Below are 13,884 nucleotides of genomic sequence, written 5' to 3' on the forward strand. Positions count from 1 at the left end.
AACCAGATGCTCCCGCTTCACACCCTAGCACCGAATCCTATTATCCACCCAAACAACCCATCGCCCCAAAACTTCATCTCCTTCACCCGACAGTTGCAGAGCTCTGCAACTCCACCACCTCCCCTCTCTGCCGCTGTCACTTCCGTCACCACCACCAGTTCCATCACTGCCACTACTATCTCTTCGCCGACAACATCCCCAACACCCTAGCCTAGCTATTTTCTTCATCTCACAACCTCTGAAACCCTAGGTTTTGGGGTGAGTAAAATAGCTAGAAATTAGGGGACAATAGGAGAAGGAAAAGCATCAGAGAAACATCAAGAAGCATGGGTCGAGCAAATTTTGGAGTTTGGAAGCTAAATTTTGGGTAATAATTTAAACCCTAATTGTACTGTTGAGTGAGGACATTTGGGGAAAATGGGTGTAAACCCTAATTTGCTAATTTAGGTAAATAGAACTGATGTATGAGATGTAAAACTTGTTCTTGGACTAGCCAAGTTTCCCCCTAATTGGGTTAGGTTTGATTTTAATTTCATTGTCAATTTTCATCATTTGCATATTTTTCTTCTTGTTCACTGTGTTGTGTTTGATGTTGTGTAATTGTTGATGTGTTGTTAGTTTAATGCTCCTGTTCATTTGTAATTGTTCCTGTTTAGTTCTAGGTGTTAGCATGTTCTAATTCACCACTAGGGTGAAGATGAAACCTTAATGCCACTGTGTAGGAGACTACAATTTTGGCCTCTCATCACTTTGCTCTCACATTGTATGTCAGGCATACATTGTAGTTAGGATACCCCTGTGATTGAAAGTGCAGCAGCCCATGTTAATTGATTATGGTCCAAACCTCAGACTAGTTATGCTCTAATCAGATAGCTAGTACCTTGGGAGGATAATTTGGTTGCAATTGGAATATCCGACTTAGTCTAGGTTAAGAGGTGGAATCAATGCCCTAGTTTGCCATAACCTTCATTCTCATCCACAATTCCATCTTCTACTGTTTAACTTTGCTTTCTTGTTTTCTTTCATTTGTTTTACTTTTCATTTGCTTTACCTGCACTGCTGCATTACTACTTGCATTTTCTGTTTTGCATTTTCTTTACTACTTGCTTCCCCTCCTGCCACTTCTGTTGCATTTCTTCTACTGTTGCAATTGCTGCTGCAGCACTTGTGCTGCTGTGCTTTCCCTTGCTGCTGCCACTTCTTCTGTTGCTGCTGTAGCTTCCTCTGCTGCTGCTGCCTTTCTTGCACTGCTGCTGCCACTCCTTGCCTTGTGCTGCTGTTGCAGTACTGCCTTCTTTTCTTGGCCCTGTGCACTGCTTGTGCTGCACTGCTGCTTCCTCTCCTGCTGCCATTCTTTGTTGCAGCTGTTGTTTTCCCTTGTTGCAGCACTGTTGTTAGCCCAGCTGCTACTGCTTGCATCTGCTCTGCTGTGCACTCAAGCCCAAAGCTCACTTCCAAAAGCCCAGAGCACAATTTGAGCCCAACTGTAAGACCAAAACCAAAGCCCAGTTCATTAAGGCCCAAGTCAAATTCATTGTTAAGGCCCAGCCCAATTCATAAGTGAACAACTGAGCACAAGACTCAGTTCACTGTAAGGCCAGAGCCTAGTGAACTGTTAAGCCCAAGTCATAGTTGAACTGTTGAGCCCAAAGCTCAGACCAGTTTCTAGAACCAAAGCCCATTTGCACTTCAAAGATAACTGAGCCCAAGCTCAGTTCATTTTATCTTTAACAAACCCACTAAGCCCAATTCATTCAAAGGGCATTCAAACCCATTAGCACTCAAAACCCCATTTAAGCCAAAAGGCTTCTAAACCCAAAGCAAATCTAGGAACCCAATTAGCTAAAACACTTCTGAAACACACCCAATCTCTGTGGATCGACCCGTACTTACGCAGCTACAACTGACGACCGTGCACTTGCGGTATTACTGTAGGCCCGTTTTTATCGCATCATTTTTATACACTCTTCCGGACCTGCCAAGTTTTTGGCGCCGCTGCCGGGGATTGGTGTTGTGTTTTATCTGTGTTTTTTAGCTATTTTGTATTTCATTTCATAGCATTTGCATCTGCATCTGCTTCTTCATTTCATTTGCTGTTGGACCTGCGTTCTGAACCTGTTTTTCCTCTGCTGGGACGCCACCAAGGAAAAGAACCAAAACCCAACTGGGTTTTTGCAACAATATCAGAGCAGCTGGGCTGTGCTAAAAAGGTAAGCCTAAACCCATTCATTGAGAGAACCCAACCTGTGGGCTTCCAATTTTTTATTGTGGGCTTGTAATAATTAACCCAATTTTTTGGGCTTTTTATTTTTCTATTTTGGGTTTGTAATAATTTATTTTTGGGCTTGTTGTTTAATTTGTGGGCTTGTATTTATTTTGTGTGGGCTTGTTTAAATTTTTCCATTGGACTTGTATTTTGGACTCTGGGTTTAAACCCAGCTGAGCTTGTAACCGATTGGGGCCGCAGCCTTCCTTCCATTTCATTAGAGGCTTGCACAGTGGGCTTGCTCCCATTCAAAAACCAAATTTTATTTTCTTAAACAAAAAAAAAAAAAAAAAAAAAATCTTTTTTTCCCATTCAAAAAACCAAAATTTTCTTTTGTTCCCAATTTTAAACCAAATTTCTTTTATATCCCACCAAAACCAAATTTTTCCCAAAAATCCAAACCCATCAAAAACCAAATTTTTTTAAAACCCATTAAAACCAAATAGTGGGCTTTGTGTCATTTCAAAATGGGCCAACCTCGTGCTCTCCATGAATACATGTATCCATCAATACAAATTCCATTATCATGTATTGTCTTACCTCACCAACTAATAACCCTTTTAAAATAAATGCAAGCATGATACAAATACTTCCTATATTTCGAGGGTTCGATTCTGAGAACCCCTATACTCATGTAAGAGAGTTTGAACAAATTTGTCGGACTATGCAACCTGATCATGTCCGAAGACTCTCTGAAATTGCGTTTGTTTACATTTTCTTTAAAGGAAAGGGCCAAAACATGGTTTTACGGTTTGAGACCACAATCAATCAACACTTGGGACCAACTCACTATCTATTTTTCAAAAATTCTTTCCACACCATAGGACCATCGCTATTCGTCAAAGTATCAATTGTTTTGTCCAATTGGATGAGGAAACTGTTTTTCACTATTTTGAACGTTTTAATGATTTGTTGAGTGAATGTCCGCACCATGGAATTGAGAAGTGGAGACTTGTCGTCATCCTCTATGAGGGACTAGACTTTAAATCTCGAACCATGGTTGAGTCTATGTGTAATGGTGAGTTTATTGATAAATCTGTGGATGATGCATGGAATTTTTTAGCCGAGATTGCAGAAAAACCCATCAATGGGAATCCGTTAGGGAAACAGGAACAACACCACATGATATGTCATCCCCATGAATTAGAGTTTTATTCTTGTAATAGCTCCGACCTTAGGATTGAAAATTATCCTAGATTGCAAAATTCCTATCATGATGATGATGATGATTATGATGTTATGTTAGAAGAACATGTCTATACTGAAAATGTTATGGAACCTTTGGGTTCAAATACATTAGGCTTCTCTGCCCCGACCTTAATGCATGATATTTCTTCTAGTATTCCATGTGATGTTTCCCCTGATGTGCCGATACACGAAATAAATCTGTTGATGATGTTGATAATTCTGATTGTGATCTTGCCAATTTGATTGATGATTGTGAGCATGATGTGACATGTGTAGATGAGTTAGAGATTTTGATTTGATTGATATATATGCCTATTCTCTACCTAAGTCACAATTGGCCTTCCACCCAACCTAGATTTGGTTTGTACCCATATTGTCAAACCAATTTTTCTGAAAATTCCTAATCTAGGATTGGAACTGTGTGCTTCCCAAGTCCTCTTGGACTATTTTGCTTCAAAATATAACACTTTTAAAGAGCCACAGTTGGAAATTGCATGTTTGCCCATCCCGAAAACAGTCCATTATGAGTTAGACCTTTTGAATCCTGAACCCTAAAAAAAAGATTTTGTGCTTAAAAGTAAACCTGTTGAAAATTTGGTTTAGGGGTAATTCATTCGGTTTTTCACTCTCACTCCCATTTAAGTCCAATTTTAGTGTTTTGAACTTCTTTGTCTCTACACTTTGTCTTTTGGGTTGATCCTCAACTCTTTAGATTGTTAGTGTATGGTGAATTTTTTGTATATAATCCAGTAGAAAAATTTTAAAAACCCTTTTGTTCCTTTTGTATATATTTTGCTAATCCAATATGATCTCGGCTGAAATATGTTGGATTTTTGCCTTGAATAACGGAGTTTTAATTCTGCTTTCGCCGAAATCGGGTATTCTCTCTCCTTTTACTCTACTCAGCATGTCCCTTTCCATATGTTGCATTTTAATTCTTTCCATATTTTGAAACATTGAGGACAATGTTTAGTTTAGGTTTGGGGGTATAGAGTAGATACCACGATAATATGCTATAATTAAAACGAACTCCTTCTTCTTTTTGAAAAAATTGAAAAATTCCAAAAAAAAATTAAAAAAATCAAAATTCAAAAAAATTAAAAAATAAAAATCATAAAAATGGAGCTCATTTACCTTGAAATGTTGACTCTTGTGCAAATATGTATTTTTATTAGGAGTCTTAGTCTAGATATTTAGGCACCCTGATTCTAGCACAATTCACATAGTGATAAGAAATTTGCACGCGCACGATCTACCAATACATGTATGGCCTCGATCTTCAAGGTGTTGGATAGGAAGTTACGATTGCCAATCACTTTAGAATACTGAACGAAACTTGACTAGCTTGTTCTTTGGTTGGTTGGGATAGAAGGTGGAGGTTACATTAAGAAAGACAACCATCGAATTTAACTGGGTGCATCAAAAAGGGCTACCTCTTGCAAAGTGTCATGTAATTTTTGTTTCTTTTGTTATGTATCAAAAGTGTTTCCTTGTTCAAAAAAAAAAAAAAAAAAAAAAAAAAAAAAAAAAAAAAAAACGATGTATATATTCAGAAAAAAAAAAAAAAAAAAAAAAAAAAATCAGAAAATACAAAAAAAAAAAAAAAAAAAAAATCAAGTATTTATCAATTCCATCATCTCTTGTTCCAAAAATAAAAGAGATAGTCAATGTAAATAAGAGTCATGTAAATAGTCATTTTGTTGTTTCATTGTAATAAGCAAGGAGGGTGTATGCCATTGATGTACAACGCGAGTAATTGTGAAATACCTCCAACTCATTCACAATTCTCGTAAAGTCCGGACAGCTAGCTAGATTTCGACCTCAGTTCTTAGCCTGAGAAACTATCTCTTGGTGATTAGTAGTCATAACTTCAGATCTTTCTTTACACATGTGTAGATACACTTTACACTCTTATCACATGTCCTTATTTGTTATCAGTGCTAGGATTGTGCCTTCGATAGCTAGATTGACATCTCCATTTTGCTGTGAGCTTAACTGTTTTGCACATGTCACGTTTGATGGAATCTGAGCTTATATTTTGTCCTTAGGTTTTGTAGGCACACCTCTGGTAAACCTTCACGAGACTTCAACTCGTCCACTAGGGACACTTAGTGGTTTAAAAGGCTTAGTGCATACGCTAAATGCATTCGAGAGACCAGCGACAGTGGTATAGTTAGGATTTCCTTAGTTTTGTTTTACTTGAGGACAAGTAAAATTCAGGTTTGGGGGTATTTGATGAGTGCCAAATATTGTATATATTTATCCCTTTTTGTTGGCATTTTAACTCATCTTTTGCATTAATTCTACATTTTATCCCATATTCTGTATTTTCATTGTTTTCAAGAATAAATATTTTTATTAATTAATTTTGCATTTTTAGGTAATAAATAAAGTTCGGATGAGTCGCGGAGCGAAAAGAGCAGAAAAGTAGTGAAAAGCCGGGAGAAATTACGCAAGGAAGCCGCGAAGAATGGTGCGCACAACCTCATTTTCTACACACAAAAGCGCCTCCGTTCTCAGCCATCAGATCAGTTCTCAGAGCATCCGACGGTCGCTCCTTCATAGATCATCAAAATGAGTCTCGAGCACCACAGCGCTGAAATTCCAAGCCTTCAGATTAGATGGTAGTTGAATCCAACGGTCGCTCCTATGCCTGTGCATCAACTCCCGATGATTCCGCCTACACTAGCACCTAACCTAATCTAGCACCGTTGACTTCGTTGTGTTCCACATCCAACGGTCGCTACAAACTGCTTCTCTCTTAGCCGTCCGATCTACCTACCATCTCCATATCCAGCGGCTCAGCTCGCCAAACATCGAACCAGATGCTCCCGCTTCACACCCTAGCACCGAATCCTATTATCCACCCAAACACCCATCGCCCCAAAACTTCATCTCCTTCACCCGACAGTTGCAGAGCTCTGCAACTCCACCACCTCCCCTCTCTGCCGTTGTCACTTCCGTCACCACCACCAGTTCCATCACTGCCACTACTATCTCTCGCCGACAACATCCCCAACACCCTAGCCTAGCTATTTTCTTCATCTCACAACCTCTGAAACCCTAGGTTTTGGGGTGAGTAAAATAGCTAGAAATTAGGGGACAATAGGAGAAGGAAAAGCATCAGAGAAACATCAAGAAGCATGGGTCGAGCAAATTTTGGAGTTTGGAAGCTAAATTTTGGGTATAATTTAAACCCTAATTGTACTGTTGAGTGAGGACATTTGGGGAAAATGGGTGTAAACCCTAATTTGCTAATTTAGGTATAAATAGAACTGATGTATGAGATGTAAAACTTGTTCTTGGACTAGCCAAGTTTCCCCCTAATTGGGTTAGGTTTGATTTTAATTTCATTGTCAATTTTCATCATTTGCATATTTTTCTTCTTGTTCACTGTGTTGTGTTTGATGTTGTGTAATTTGATGTGTTGTTAGTTTAATGCTCCTGTTCATTTGTAATTGTTCCTGTTTAGTTCTAGGTGTTAGCATGTTCTAATTCACCACTAGGGTGAAGATGAAACCTTAATGCCACTGTGTAGGAGACTACAATTTTGGCCTCTCATCACTTTGCTCTCACATTGTATGTCAGGCATACATTGTAGTTAGGATACCCCTGTGATTGAAAGTGCAGCAGCCCATGTTAATTGATTATGGTCCAAACCTCAGACTAGTTATGCTCTAATCAGATAGCTAGTACCTTGGGAGGATAATTTGGTTGCAATTGGAATATCCGACTTAGTCTAGGTTAAGAGGTGGAATCAATGCCCTAGTTTGCCATCAACCTTCATTCTCATCCACAATTCCATTCTACTGTTTAACTTTGCTTTCTTGTTTTCTTTCATTTGTTTTACTTTTCATTTGCTTTACCTGCACTGCTGCATTACTACTTGCATTTTCTGTTTTGCATTTTCTTTACTACTTGCTTCCCCTCCTGCCACTTCTGTTGCATTTCTTCTACTGTTGCAATTGCTGCTGCAGCACTTGTGCTGCTGTGCTTTCCCTTGCTGCTGCCACTTCTTCTGTTGCTGCTGTAGCTTCCTCTGCTGCTGCTGCCTTTCTTGCACTGCTGCCCACTCCTTGCCTTGTGCTGCTGTTGCAGTACTGCCTTCTTTTCTTGGCCCTGTGCACTGCTTGTGCTGCACTGCTGCTTCCTCTCCTGCTGCCATTCTTTGTTGCAGCTGTTGTTTTCCCTTGTTGCAGCACTGTTGTTAGCCCAGCTGCTACTGCTTGCATCTGCTCTGCTGTGCACTCAAGCCCAAAGCTCACTTCCAAAAGCCCAGAGCACAATTTGAGCCCAACTGTAAGACCAAAACCAAAGCCCAGTTCATTAAGGCCCAAGTCAAATTCATTGTTAAGGCCCAGCCCAATTCATAAGTGAACAACTGAGCACAAGACTCAGTTCACTGTAAGGCCAGAGCCTAGTGAACTGTTAAGCCCAAGTCATAGTTGAACTGTTGAGCCCAAAGCTCAGACCAGTTTCTAGAACCAAAGCCCATTTGCACTTCAAAGATAACTGAGCCCAAGCTCAGTTCATTTTATCTTTAACAAACCCACTAAGCCCAATTCATTCAAAGGGCATTCAAACCCATTAGCACTCAAAACCCCATTTAAGCCAAAAGGCTTCTAAACCCAAAGCAAATCTAGGAACCCAATTAGCTAAAACACTTCTGAAACACACCCAATCTCTGTGGATCGACCCGTACTTGCATGAGCTACAACTGACGACCGTGCACTTGCGGTATTACTGTAGGCCCGTTTTTATCGCATCATTTTTATACACTCTTCCGGACCTGCCACTATTATGAACATATCTTATTTTGTTTCCACATTTTTATCCAAATTGAGAAACCCTAATTCTTATTTAGGGTCAGCAAGCCATTTTTTTTTTTTTGCATGAAATTCTTTTTGGAAAATGTAGCTATTGAAATTTACAACAACAAATATCTAAATTAATATGGTAATAATCCCATGCCATGTAAAGGACGATGGGAAGATTGATAACCCTACGATGAGTAGTCTTCGTTGGCCCGTTTCTTCATTGGCCCGTACTTTCCACGGTTAGTGCTCCCAATTGCCATGATCGACCTCAAAACCTTTTACTGCACAATCCCAGCTGCTCCAGCTAAACGCCATTTCATGATACAACACCAACTTAATGGTATATGAAATGCTGACACCCCGAATGAAATCCATGTCATTTCCCATACTTTACTTTGAGCTTGTAAAAATCTTTGCATCGGATAATTCAGTGCATACATAAACAATTGGGTATCACAGATGGCTGCAATATTTCTATTTTGACCTATCAATGACAGTAATGGTGTTGCAAATATAGGGATTAAGGTTAGTGGTATTGCTGTTCCAAGTGAAATCAGCCCTGATATTTGTAAGTAAATCCCTAACATTCTCATTTTTCCTGCTCCGTACGCTTGTCCACATAATGTTTCCAAGGCTGTTGCCATCCCTGGATGCGTACAACTAAGTGGGCCAAGGTATAATCTCTACCGTCCGTGTTTTCTGATTGATCAACAGCAAGAGAGACCGAAGCAGGGAAGGGAAAATGCTTGAATTTGATATGAAGTTTTGAAAAACCAACAGAAAATGGTTCTTTAACTTTGAGTTTCATAACAGAGATGTCTCAGCCATTAGCCGTGAATGGAGAAACCTGAATTAAACCTCTTAGATTTGCACCAATTGTTTGAAAAAAAGGAACCCCTTGGATCAATTCCTAGGACCCAGAAGAAACCTCATTATTGGACTGAGTATATAGATTTTCTTTACAAGACTAGTTTACAAACTTAAAGGCATAAGAGTTGTAGGACCCAGAAGAAACCTCATTATTAATCAAAATCTCATATAAACAAATTTATTCCTAATGAGGTTGCGATTACTGCATTGAGAAACTCATTCTCATTGGACAGAAATAGATAGGACTTTGTCCGAGAAGTAATCACTGCTTGAGCTCCTCCATTAATAGTACTTAAAATGTTTCTCAAATACTGATTTTCTTCCATACCTATGGTTCAATAAACAATATTCTATTAATATGATTAACTCATGCGGAAACTTTAAAACACATCATGCTTATTAAACGATCGACTATATACTATAAGCCATTGATATGATTATATCATGTAAAAGGAAGGTAAGACATTAATATGATTAACTCCCTCAAAACTTCAAAACACATCATCTTATTAAAAGATCGATTATATATTATATGCAATTGATATTGATATGATTAAATCATGTGAAAATAAGGTACATCTAAACAGATCATGCTTATTAAACGATCAAGAAGGTAAATCTCACAAGAAAATGACTAACCTTGTGTTGTATTTAGAGAACGAAATTAATTTTGGAAAACCTTTAAGGAACTTGTACATAAGATGTATCACTCATGTCCTACTTATATGTAATATAATAATTTTTGAAACAGGGTTATATATGGTTTATTTTATACATGGAATAGTTATTTATACTTTTCTAGAAATAGATAAAAGTGAATTTGTAATTTTGGCATAAGAATTTCGATAAATATTTATATGCATTTATTTTCCTAGCAATAGATATTTTAGTTTATATACCTAATATGCTAAGAGGAAGTAATTATATTATCCTATATATGTAAATTACGTAGGCAACACCTACTAAAAAAAGTTTTTTTTTTCTTTTTGAGAAGGCAAGAACTTTTTTTTTTTGGAAAGACAAGATATTCTGGATGATCTATACTTAAATTATTTTATTTTTTTATTTTTGAAAAAGGAAAGATATTTTGGATGGACAGATATGTGTAAATTATGTGGGCAATACCTAGAGGAAAAAAGAAATTGTTTTTTTTTTTTTTTTTTTTTGAAAAAGGCAAGATATTTTGGATGGCAGTGTCCTTATGATACACGGGTTTGTTTAAGTTTTTCAACACCCTATTGATATTTTTTTTGATATCATGTATGCAGTATTCTAATTTCTGTCATAGGGACGATTACAGATTGAGTCTTTGCATTTTACATTTCTAATGTTGCTCAAGAAATTGGAATACTCTGTTCAATATTGGCAATCCATTTCGTTGTAAGTGTATATGAGTAAATGTAACGTGTTTAACAATGCAAGAAGTTAGATGGAAAATTGAGTGTTAGTTATAATCTTGTCCAATTAATCCAAAATACTTATTCATTAAACTTAAACAAAATAAATTTCCAACCAACTAATAATAAACAAACACAAATACGTACCTAATAATAAACCAATCCTGGTGGAGAAAATAATAAAGAGTTCATATGTCAGTATTGCAACGTATTTGAATTGTGTGGTATTCAATTAAGCTTCATAAACTCATTGAAAGTCACACCGTTCCATTTATTTTCCATCGTCTGATATTCTTCAAACCTTATGAGCTCGTACTTCTGTTGTACTCTAAACTCTAGGAGGTTGTACTCTTGATACTTTTGCATTTTCTGTTCATCGAATTCTTCAAACTCTAGGAGGAAACATGGATCATACGTAAGGGTAAAAAACAACGAATATGTTTATAAACCCACAAAATATCAAAGCATGCAGATTAAAAATAATAGAATACCTCTATTTTTTCTCTTTCACAATCCACTCTCAATGTTGGCGCCCCCATCCATCACCAAGGAACTCGACCCACTGTTATGCACCACATTCTTATCTTATTTTTAGATCATTTTAAATGTGTATTTGTAAATTGGACCTCACTGTATGGAATAAAAAGGATCTTCAAATCCTAAATATGTATTTTGTAAATTGGATCCCACTGTATGGAAACAAAAGGATCTTCAAATCCTGTTTGATGCATATACGTCGTCAATTTGCGATATTACGAATAGTATATCAAAATTGATGAGTTTTTCTCACCGTGATGCAACCTGGAGTTGACGATCCAAAAAATAAATTTGTTTCTGAAATCAAATCAATGAAATAATAAAGACTTTCATCGCAAGAAAACCCAAGAAAAAACAATGGGCTCACCATGATTTAAAAGTGTTGAGTTTCTTACCGTGATGTAGCCTGAAATCTATGATCATAAAAATAAATTTTTTCCTGAAATCAAATAAATCAATAAATGACCGTGAGTTTCCATATTGAATGCAAAAAAAAAAAAAAAAAACAGGAAAAAGAATGGGATTTTCGCATCTGCGCATAGGCCTTAAATAGAGAGGTGATAAACCCAAAAAAAATCCGGACAAAAAAAACTTCTTCTTAGGAAATAATATACGTATTCACATTTATTTGTATATTCACATTTATTTCAATATCATATTCCAATATTTTCTTCCTTTGGAAATCATTTTCTTCCCTGTTATTTTGATATCCATATTTATTTTGATATCTTTCAAAATTATATTCCTTTTTTTTCTTTTTTGTTAATTTTAACGATTCTTTTCTTTCCTAAGATTTTTTTTTTCTTTTTTTGCTGCTGATCATTTTTTTTTCTTGGAATTCATACTCCTAATGCTTCTGTATTATTTTTATTTTTGCAGGATTAACAAACCGCGTGACTCCCTCAAATCAGGTATTTTCTTTTAATCGTTGATGTAAATTATTTTTTCTTTTATTCAGGTTCATGTTTATGTTTTTGGTTAGGTATTTAATACCAATAGAAAGTGTAATTGTAATCATTTTTTTTACTCGTAGTTTGGAGATGTAATTAGGGGAATTTTATTAAAAGAACTGTAAATGGACACTGGACATTGATTTTTTTTTTCCTAATGAATATTTCTTTTAATCATATTGTTGATGATTGATTTAATTTTGATGATTGACGATTGATTTAATTTTATGATGAAATCATGATGAGCAGTTTATTTTATTTTATTTTGGTAATGCTTTATTTGTTTATATTTGTTTCTTAGATTAAATAACATTTCACAATTTTAGGAAATTGTGATTGGTCAAATAATATTTTGTGGATCCAAAAGATTCTCCTAAAATTTTATTGGCTCAAATTTAGAATGGTGGGGTCAGAATCAACCAGAAGCTCCGATTAACCACATCGTTTAAAAAAACTCTGTTTTTATATAAAGAATTTCATTTTCATCCATAATATCATGATATAACACATTTCAAAAGTTCTCTCTAGGCATTAATAGGTCCTAAATATTATATAAAATAATAATTATACTAAAACATAAAAGATGACCGTCATAAATATCACATTTTGAGAGAATATTTATGACAAGTTTATCTCATTATAGAAGAAAATAATCTTTAATTAGGAAAATATAGAAGAAAAGATACTCTTTTGATTGTAATAATATTTATGGAGAAAGTTTATCTAATTATAGAAAAAGATATTCGGATATATATTTTTTATTTTGGGTTTCTTTGTGTCAAATTTCACAATCGATATTACTAGTGTTTCCCTTGTGCTTCGCATGGGCTCAATTTGGTTGGTGAAACTTATTGGATAAATGCTTTTGTAAATATAACGACATCAAAAGTTGTATATAAAGAAAGTCATGATCTACTTTAATTTGTTTTCGCTAGAATAGTCTTTCGTTGCACAACCATGTATCCCTTGCACCCAATGGTAACTATTTGTAAAATGCCTGCTCGTATCTGAGTCATGACAAAGTCTTTTATATTTTCATTTCTCTTCCGTAGACATCTCCGGTTCAAACTCATCTTCTATTTTTATTTCTCCCCCGTAGACATAAGCCTGTGTCAAATTATTTTTCTATTTTCAATGAACGTCTATTGCTGTAAAATAACTCTTTTGCACTAATTATATTTATAAAATTTTCCGTTTATCAATGTGAAAAAAACTCACATCGATGTAATATTGCGGAACATACAATCATAAATCTTCGTCAATTTCTTAATTTGCCTTAATTTGGGTGTAATATCTTTTTTTTACCATCATAATTAGAAATAGAATAATGATGCATACATTTATATTTGATAATTGTGTATAAGATTCATGGGCTCACGGCTAAGATTACGTGACCTGAACTAAATATTGAAATTCACGCTGAATGGTACCCATATGCAACCTATAACCTCTCTTACAGGGTTGTTGGTGTTCCTTCGCTATAGGTGCAACTTTAATTGGATTATTTTTCATAACCAAGATAATGTATGACTCCACTTTTAATTTTAATCCTATGTCGCACTAAAATATGAAAAGTTAATATTATCATCGAAAGCATGTAAGCCTTTAGCTTACTCAAATAATAATGTCATATGTGAAAGTTAAGCCTACAACTACAAGGTGGAAAACCACATGCTCTTCCATTTGAGCTAAGACAGAGATATGTGTCTTAAACACCTTGATTATTACCGATTTTTTATGCTTTCTTTATTATTTTTCTTGTGAGCCATGCGTTTTATGCTTGTTTTGAGTTTTATAGGTGTTTTGGAGTCAGTTGAGCAAAAGAAGAAGAAATTAAGCAAAAAGGGTAAAAAAAAAAT

At 35.8% G+C, this 13,884-nt stretch overlaps 1 long non-coding RNA gene across 1 annotated transcript; it reads right to left on the bottom strand.

Annotated features, from left to right (window-relative positions):
* Nucleotides 1–9,153: 9,153 nt before the first annotated feature.
* On the bottom strand, nt 9,154–11,558 carry LOC113273977. Its single transcript, XR_003322696.1, has 5 exons — nt 11,471–11,558; nt 11,329–11,372; nt 11,030–11,256; nt 10,686–10,930; nt 9,154–9,469 (listed from the first exon to the last, which is right to left on the bottom strand). It is a non-coding gene; the product is annotated as an uncharacterized LOC113273977 (long non-coding RNA).
* Between the last annotated feature and the right edge of the window lie 2,326 nt (nt 11,559–13,884).

The sequence above is a fragment of the Papaver somniferum genome, chromosome 4, assembly GCF_003573695.1.
Source record: "Papaver somniferum cultivar HN1 chromosome 4, ASM357369v1, whole genome shotgun sequence".
Taxonomy (NCBI): domain Eukaryota; kingdom Viridiplantae; phylum Streptophyta; class Magnoliopsida; order Ranunculales; family Papaveraceae; genus Papaver; species Papaver somniferum.